The sequence below is a fragment of the Camellia sinensis genome, chromosome 2 (assembly GCF_055761805.1).
Source record: "Camellia sinensis isolate YWXY chromosome 2, ASM5576180v1, whole genome shotgun sequence".
Taxonomy (NCBI): Eukaryota; Viridiplantae; Streptophyta; class Magnoliopsida; order Ericales; family Theaceae; genus Camellia; species Camellia sinensis.
The window spans coordinates 230,498,086-230,506,965 of NC_138962.1; positions in this window are offsets into that span (position 1 = coordinate 230,498,086).

Below are 8,880 nucleotides of genomic sequence, written 5' to 3' on the forward strand. Positions count from 1 at the left end.
TCAAATAAAATAGTAAGAATCTTAAATAATAAATTTTTTATTTTATTTTTATAAACTCCTACCAACTTAAACAAAAACAATCAAATAACTCATGTAATAACAACTAATTAACATAAACTAATTTGCATGAATAAATTATTAGAAATAAACAACTCAAAACAATTCAATAATTCTAAGTAATTAAATTAATTTTAATTCCAAGAGTTATAGGAATAAATTAAAATAAAAACTAAATTGTTTTATCAAAAACTATTTATAAAAACTCTGTTTTAAGATTGTTGATATTTTTCTATAATAATATTAGAAGAATATATAAAATAAATTAAATAGAAATGACAAAATATTTTTATTATTATTAAAGAATGAAATATAGAATAAACTACACAACTAAAAATACAAAAATGAATTTGATTATATTACTAATAGAACAAATTATTAACATGAATAACTAAAAATTGTAATTTGTTGAGATAAACTAAATTCAGAAAAATTAAAGAACATATGATAAGAAAAAAAGTAAATCGAAACCTATGTAATACCACAGTTTCCTTAAAACAGATTCATTGCCTCTCGATGGGTACTGAAGGTACGCTGGCGTATGTCTTCTATGATACAATGGTCGAAACTAGCTAATGTAGAAGTACCTTCTGAATAGTTTTGGTGAACTTGTGTAACAACCCCGACTTGTGATTGGCTGGCTAACCATGATTAATTATGCCTAATAAGAAATTAAAGTGAAATTTTGCATTCATTACGTGTGCTATGTGTTAAATGAGTTTTTATCTGTTCTGTGTAGAAATATCTGTCTCTGATTTTATTCTATTCTGTAAATTGAAGGCCTTATCGGCATCTGATCAAGAAATTGACTTAATATATGTGTTATTTGGAATTTTTAGTAAATTATAGTAGGCTCAATTGAAATTCAATTCAAAACGAATAAATTAGCATAATTAGTGTCCATTTGATTAACTTTAACTAATCACCATTAACTAAGCCTATATAAGGCTAGTATGCGCTTCAACTCCTCTTTTTACACCTCTTTGAGCCTCTCAAGCAAACAAAATGTGAGGGAGAGTGAGAGCTTAGGGAGAGAGTGAATTCAAGAAGAAGAAATGGAGGAATTGCTAGAAAACTCTAGGGAATTGGCTTGACATCCTTGTGGATTCACCATCTAGAGCTTCATTGAGAAGTTGAGGTAAGGATTCAACACTTAAATTGTATAATTAAGATATCTAGGACATGAATTCTTGAGGATTGAGTAGGGTTATGTAAGATTTGAGCTAGCAATATAGAGAAAATGAACATTTCATACATGAATGTGCATTTCATGGATTGTGAGTGTAGACTTCAACCAATTTTTACATGCAAGGACCTATTTTTGTTCAATTATAGGAGCTCTTGTGATTTTGCACTTTAACACTCCATTTGTACAAGTTTTGAAAGGTTTGAGTTCTTGGCAACAAATGCATGGCATGTATACATATTGATCAAGTTTTAGTTTTGAAGGAATTCACTTGCTTTTGGGCTTTGATTTTGTGTATTGAACCTTATTGCATGATTTTTTCTGAGTTTACAAGTGTTTTCTCAAGTTTGGGGCCAAAGGTTGCATTTTAAAGCTTTGAAATCGAGTTGCACTTGGCAGAGCAATCTGGAAATTCCAGATTCTACCTCTCTACTCGAGCAACAGAACTTGCGCTTTAGCGACCACTCTGTGATCTTGCACTTCCGCTCGAGCGACCAAAAGTTAGCTCGAGTGTGAAATGCAAGTTCCTAGAAGTTTGCATGTTTTGCAAACCGCTTAAGCGACAAAAGTTGTGCTTGAGCGAGGACATGAGTCTCACGCTCGAGCGAGCGTCGAGCGAGCATTGAACAGAAAAATCAAGCAACCAGTACTTTTTCGAAACTTACAGACTGCTCGAGTGACAAAAGTTGCGCTCAAGCGACCACTCACATTTTGTATGTCCGCTCGAGCGGGACCCCTGTTTCCAGCATTTTTGACCAAGTGTTTTCAAATGCATTTTTACATCCTCATTGTATCCTAGGCATTCCTAGGCCAAATTAAGACATAATAGTGAGGATAAGAAGTAGGAACACACCAAGATAAGAAAGGATTAAGTTAATATTTTCGGGTGTATAATTCAGTACCTGTTCGTTCTGTAACTGTGTAGGTCACGCGTCACAAGACATTTGATTTGGCCATTCTGTCTATTTTCCTTGGAGCCATCTATTAATTGTGAGTAATAACTCTGTAAAGTTATGTTTAACTTTAATTATTTTCTGATGATATGAAATGATCATTTTTCTAAAATGCTATGCTTTGTATAAATGAATGATTGTCCATATTTTAAAAAGTATTCATGGCAACAATTCCATGGCTCAAGGGTGTTATCTGTTCCCGGTCTAGAGGTTCCTTTGTGGAACTAACAAGTTATCTATACCCAGCCGGAGGTTCCTTTATGGAATTAACAAGTTATTCGTACCCGGTCTGGAGGTTCTTTTATGGAACTGGCAAGTTATCCATACCCAGTCGGAGGTTTCTATATGGAACTGACAAGTATGACCCTTGATGCTTTGTGTGTGATCGATTAGTACTAATGGATGTGAGATTAAACATGTATTCTGATTTCTGTTATTGACTGGAAAAAGAATGTGAATGTAAATCTGTTTCTGATATAAACTCTGATTTTATGACTATGTTATGGACATCATCATTCATCAAAACCCTTTACTCCATTATTAATCACTGGGCTCTCGCTCATTATTTATTTATTATCTATGTAGGTAAGCAGGCGCGTGACCAGGTTTAAGTTGCTGCCTGGCGAGTTTTGGTGTCAGCTAGCCATCGTGCCTCCCGTAGAGGTTACCTTTTGAGATCTGATCAAGTTTTGAGTCTAGGGAATTTCTTTTATACCTTCTTATGTTTTTGTTTTGTTTAAATATGTTTTGGAAAGTTTTGTACATGTGGCTTTGGTGACGTAAGACTAGTGTATTGATGACGTCACATATACATATATATAAGTTTGTTTTAAAGACTTATGTCTCACATATGTTAACACAGCTCTATGGACAATGTATATTTCTATATTCGCTTCCGCAGCCCCTTATAATAAGTCTTTCTGTTAAGAGACCTTTGGTAATCCAAGGATTACTGGCTGGTTACTATGCTAAACCTATAGGGGCAGGTTTGGATCGTGACAACTTGACAATGGCAGCACTCTCTCTTTAACAAGAACCGAAGAAGGGGCCAACAAAAAGAAAATTGAAAAAAATTCTTTGGTATAAAAATCCTCTCTAACTTTATTATCTTAAAACACTATCTCATTTTCCATAAAAAATCTCTTCAAAAATCATATTCCTAAGTTGGGGGGGGGGGGAATGCCTATATTTATACAAGTAGGGGAGTCTTTAGCCATGAAGACTATCATCACAAGGGCCATCAAATGCCATTAACCAAGACCATCAACTCTAACCATTAGGGCTATAGCTACAAAGGTTCAAAACTCCAAAAACATTATATAAATCATAATGTGTACTATAGACACCCAATTTTTGACCGCCCGTAAGACTTGGGCACTACTGATGGTTTACTTGGTGGAGAAAGGTGTGCAAGGCAAAAGTTCAGTTTCTTCGGCAAGGAGAGAGTCAAATCTCAACTTCACACCCCTTTTGGACCAAAACAATCTTGATCAAAAGATTTTGAATCTTGAAACCCTCTCTTTCAAAATGTTTTGAAAATAAAATTCCTACGATGTTCCGATGCTCGCATTTCGTTAAATTTGCGTTTTTCGATAAACCGAGCAAGGACAAAGTGGAAATGAAAGAAAGAGAGATGTGATCTTTGAAAAATCTTTCAAAACACCTTACTTAGGGGTTTGAAGTTGAAGAAAAGAAGAGAAGGGGGAAGAAACCCAGTTAGGGGAGAAAATGGGCATGAACCGTTAAGAGAGGGACGAGCAGTCCTCGCTGAATCAGGCCTATTCATTTGCATACTTGGATTTCAGCTATGAGGCCACCACCATTGGAAAGCTTACTTCTATGCCTTCATTTTGCACTCAAGAATCTCCTAAAGCCAAGTCCAGACGGGCGAGATATGGTTGATTGAAGTAGGGCATCACTCCGGTTGGACCGAATCTGCGCGGCTTCACGAAAACAGGCATAACGTTTTTCACAAGAGGAATTTTGATGCAAGGCTGGTGCCATTGGAAAGCTAACTTCTGGGGCTTCAATTTGGACACCTGGCTGACCACTTTTTGACTCCCTAATCATTGGCCGACCACCTTTTTTTTCAGCAGACCATTTTTTTGTCCTGAAAAACCAGAAAAAGTAGCAAGCCAACCAGAAAAGGTGGTCGGCCGACCACCTGAACCTTTTGACCTGGTCGGCCGACCAAGGAAATTGGTTGGCCGACCACCTGAACGGGTCCGCCAGCTTTCTCCTTTTTTGTCTCAATGAGTTAAAGCCAGCTGTGCCAGCTGGAAGCCTCAGAATGCATCCTTCATACACGTGTATGGAGGATGTTTAAGCTAGATTTTAAACTTCTTGGAGAAGCTTTAGACCTTCTCCTCTATAAAGGAAAGGGCCCTCTTCCATTGCTAGGGTTCAGAACCTGTTTTGAGCATACAACCACTTTCCCTCCATATCTCTATGTTCCAAGCTCCAAAAACCCTTGTTCTTGGTCCCATTGCATTACACCTCCAAGAACAACACCTCCATTATCAACCTAAGCACCTAGGAGCTCATTGTTAGAGGTTGGAGAGTTCCTATTTTGGTCCAGAAGCTGCTGGCCCTCTGCTCTACAAGGGTAAGACAATAGTTCCCTCTTTTGGCCCTTATTTTGCTTCATTGTTTAGCCTTACTTACAAGCATTTTTGGGTTTCGTCATAAACTTAAAAAAGTTTTTTTTTGAGCTTATAAACATGTTTTTTTAAGGTCATTTTTCTGTTGGGGGTTATCTACCCCCTTGCATGCTTCATTTCCTCTTGTTTTGAGCTATGCATTAGAGCATTTGTGTTGGCCTTGGTTTGGCCTTTTAGCCACTAAAATCCAGCAGATTTTCAGTGGCTAACATGTGTTTTTAAGACTTAAAATCAGAAAGGGGTGACCCTCTCACCCCTTGTTTTGTTTATTAGCTTTCTTGGCGTTACAAAGGAGCCCCTACTTGCATGTTGTGAAGTCACATTTTAGGCCCTATTTGGTGAGTTTTAGGGTCTTCCTTAGCTCTTTCCGGAGCCCTTTTGGCCATATTTTGTGTCCCTCATGCATGTGTGAAACAATCCTCTTCAAGGCCTTTCAAAGGGACCTTTCATTGCATGCCTCATTGACCCATTTTAGGGCCTTTTTGGTGAGTTTTAGGACCCTCATAACTGATTTCCAGAGGTGGTTTTGCCATGTTGCATGTCTATCTTGTATGTGTTGAACAACCCTCTTATTGGCCTCTCAAAGGAGCACCTCATTCTAGCATGTGTTGATTGAGTTTACATGAGTTTTTGGGGTTTATTTGACATTCCATGTATCTGTTTTTGGCTGGTTTGGTGACCTCTCTTGTGCTTCATATACATGTAGTGAAAACCATGCTTACTAGCCTATGTTGCATGTTGTTTTGGCCTTTCATGTTAGCACTTTTTGGCCATGCCTTAAACTGATCTTAGGCATATTTTGGACTTCTTTAGCTCTGGTTTTGGGTCTCATGGTCAAATGGTGTTTGTTTTGCATGCTTGTGGTTCAATACACTTGCTTAGCTTTGAGTTTCGGGGTCCATTACATGCATATACTGAGGTATTTCCTTGTTTTGGGGCCATTATGGATCATATTTAAGAGTTTGTTTGAATGCCATATTGTCATGTTTTATACTCTTTAAATGCGTTTGAGAGTTAGGCTTGTATGCCTCATTTACCGACCATTGAATGAGCTCCATTTCGTTGCATTCTGAGCCATCATTTTAGGCCATTTCCCCACTGTTTTAGACCTGCCTAGGGTCTGTTTGGGGTTGGTTTTGCCATTAGTGCATTGCTTTGGGTACCTCTAGTGTAACGCACTTCACTAGTTTCGGTACCCGGGCCCCCTAGCTTGCATTGTGTGCCATATTTTCATGATTCAAAACCATTGCGCATCATGTTTCAGAGCTGGAAATTGCATGTTTGTAGGCCATCTTTCATCCCTTGCCATGTTTTGGTAGAGTGGCATTCGATGCCTTAGGGTCGATCCTTTGCATTCGTGCATGTTTGCATGTATTTCGATTGTCTCATTTCCATCACATGGCCACTGATTTGAGTGTGGCTGAGGTCCACTCATATTGGTTTAAGTCCACCTTGCATTCTGTATGCCATTTGGTTCATGTTGTTGCATGTTTGACCATCACATTGTGTATGCTTTGATTATGCCTTTGTGTATGTCCATCTTCGTGTGTGCATTGCGTATGCTAGGTTGTTAGTCGCATTGTGTATGCTAGTAGCATGTGTGCATCTTATCCTTGCATGTTTGCATGGTTAGGTCGCATTGCATTAGGATTGCATGCTAGTTGCATTTGTGCATGTCATGCATATTGCATTGTGTTTGGAGTAGGAGTTAGTCCAAACACGGGAAACGAGGGGCGTTTCGTACTCAAAGTGACGAAATGCGTCTCAATTTTCAGTCGCCGACACTCTTGACTATCCATGATAGAGTTGTTGGCTTTACTTGCTTATATGTGCATTCACGTTCCATTGAGTCGTGCAATTCGACTTCTCGGCCATCATGCATCGAGATGTGTAATTGGTGGCACGAGGATCGAGGTCTACACTCCCTTGAGCTTGTACAAGGACGGGGAGAGTGGTCTTGCACACATATGTTAAAAATATCTTGCTTTCTCTCCCTCTTGCCTTTGTTGCAGAAAAACCAGAATCCAGGGGTAGAAAGTGGTCGGCCGACCAGGTTTTCTGACAGGCCGACCACCTTTTTTGGTTTCCACCACAAAGGGTGGTCAGCAGGTGTTTCCCAAGCCAATATCTGGTCGGCAGCCTTCCCAGGGTGGAGTTTCAGCCTCTTGGAGCCTTGTGCAAATTTCTAAAGTTAGTTGCAAACAAAGGCGAGACGAGGCATCGCGATGGAATTTCCCGACGAGGCGACTCGAGCATGCATCTTTCATCATTCGGAACAGAGCTGAGGCGGTCCATGAATTTGCATGCTAGTTTATTTTCTTTCCTAGTTAATTTGTTAATTAATTAGGGTTTTGTAATATTTAATCATTCATTCGGACTGTAATTATTTATTCGGACTGTATTATTTATTCGAACCGTCCGAGCGAGGGCAATGTTGTAATAAGTGTGCGTGAGTGTGATGTATGTCTTCCAACCCCACTTCTTTCTCCCTTTTATTTACCAGCTTATGATGGTTAGATTAGGGCATGTTTCAATTAGCATACTTATGCTCGCATGTTTGCATCCATTCATCTGTTTTGCATGCACCGGGCTCGACGCATCATACTAACTGCATTGTATTTCAATTCCGAGTTGAATACTTGTTAGTTGTAGCATTTCACATGCCATCTTTAGAATGGCCAAGCCTATTGTAGTCGCATTCCTGCATGTGTTGGATTAGGCATTTCAGCATAGTTAGGATGATGCATAGATTTCTATCATAGTTTCTGTTTTGGCTTGGAGTGCTCGATAAGTGTTTATGCTTTAGCATACTCGCATGTGTGTGAGTGACTGCCATGATAGCATGTTTACCATGAGACTATGTGCTTACGTGATATACCTGCCTGAATGCATGTAGGTGAAGGTTGGATTATCTGAATTGGAATAATGCATTGACTGTGAGTTTTAAGCCCACTTGAGAGTGGCAAATCATCTTGTTTTCTAAGCCCACCCGAGGGTGGCAAATCCACGTCTTAGCCTACTTGCGGGTAGCACCATCAAACCATTTTCAAAATAAACAAACATGAGATGTATTGTTCCAATTCAGGCGATCCAGTCTGTACTTATATGTTGTGCGCATCACATAGTAAATCTAGGCTAATAACCGGAATAAGAATGCATAATGTTTTCAAAACCCGATATCATGGTTAGTAGAGGCCGATCTTTGATCGGGCGAGCGGGGGTGCTCATGAAGTGCCCTTCCCCAATCATACCCAAGTTCTCGAGCCGAGGCAACTTTGGTGATGACGGACACGTGGCCTTAGGCAAACGAGTCAGGGTTTCCTAAATTCCCTAAAATAAAATATTTAGGTGGCGACTCTGTATCTGGCAAAGCAGTCCATGTTTGGCACTTCTTTCAAAAAATCTGTTTTCAAAAACGATTTGCCGGATTTGGACTCTTTGATGATTCATCGGTCTTGCATTGCACACTGCGAGATTAGATATAGGACCGTGACATTTGAGTCGGAACTGTAGTGAGCCCAAATGAACGAAACGGGGGGATCTCCTCCCGGGACGTTCGGGGATGTCTATAGTTTCTGGCGACTCTGCTGGGGAGTTAGAGAACTTGACTCGAACTCATGATATCTAGTTTTGACTACACTTATGTGTTTCTTTGCATTGCATTTGCATTGGTGCGCCTAGGACACCGTGTTTGCCGTATGCTATTCCTGAACGGTTTACCGGAGGCTTGCTTCGGGAAGCATGCCATAAGGCTGATCGGTTGCGGGCTCTGCCACGATGGGAACACAAACCCCGATTTTACCGGGGCACGCTTTTTTTTTTTTACCATTCGACCTAGTTCATATTCGAAATCCATAGTGACCATTCCAAAGCTAGGACAGGTTGCTTACCCGATTATAGGTTGTTTGAAACTGCTGCATGCGTAATGAAACCCTAGCTCCTGACAAAATAGGACAGGGAAACCCTACCCCAACATAGGGGTGTTTTGGCTCTCACTTGCTTGCTTTGTGCTTTTAGGGTGTGT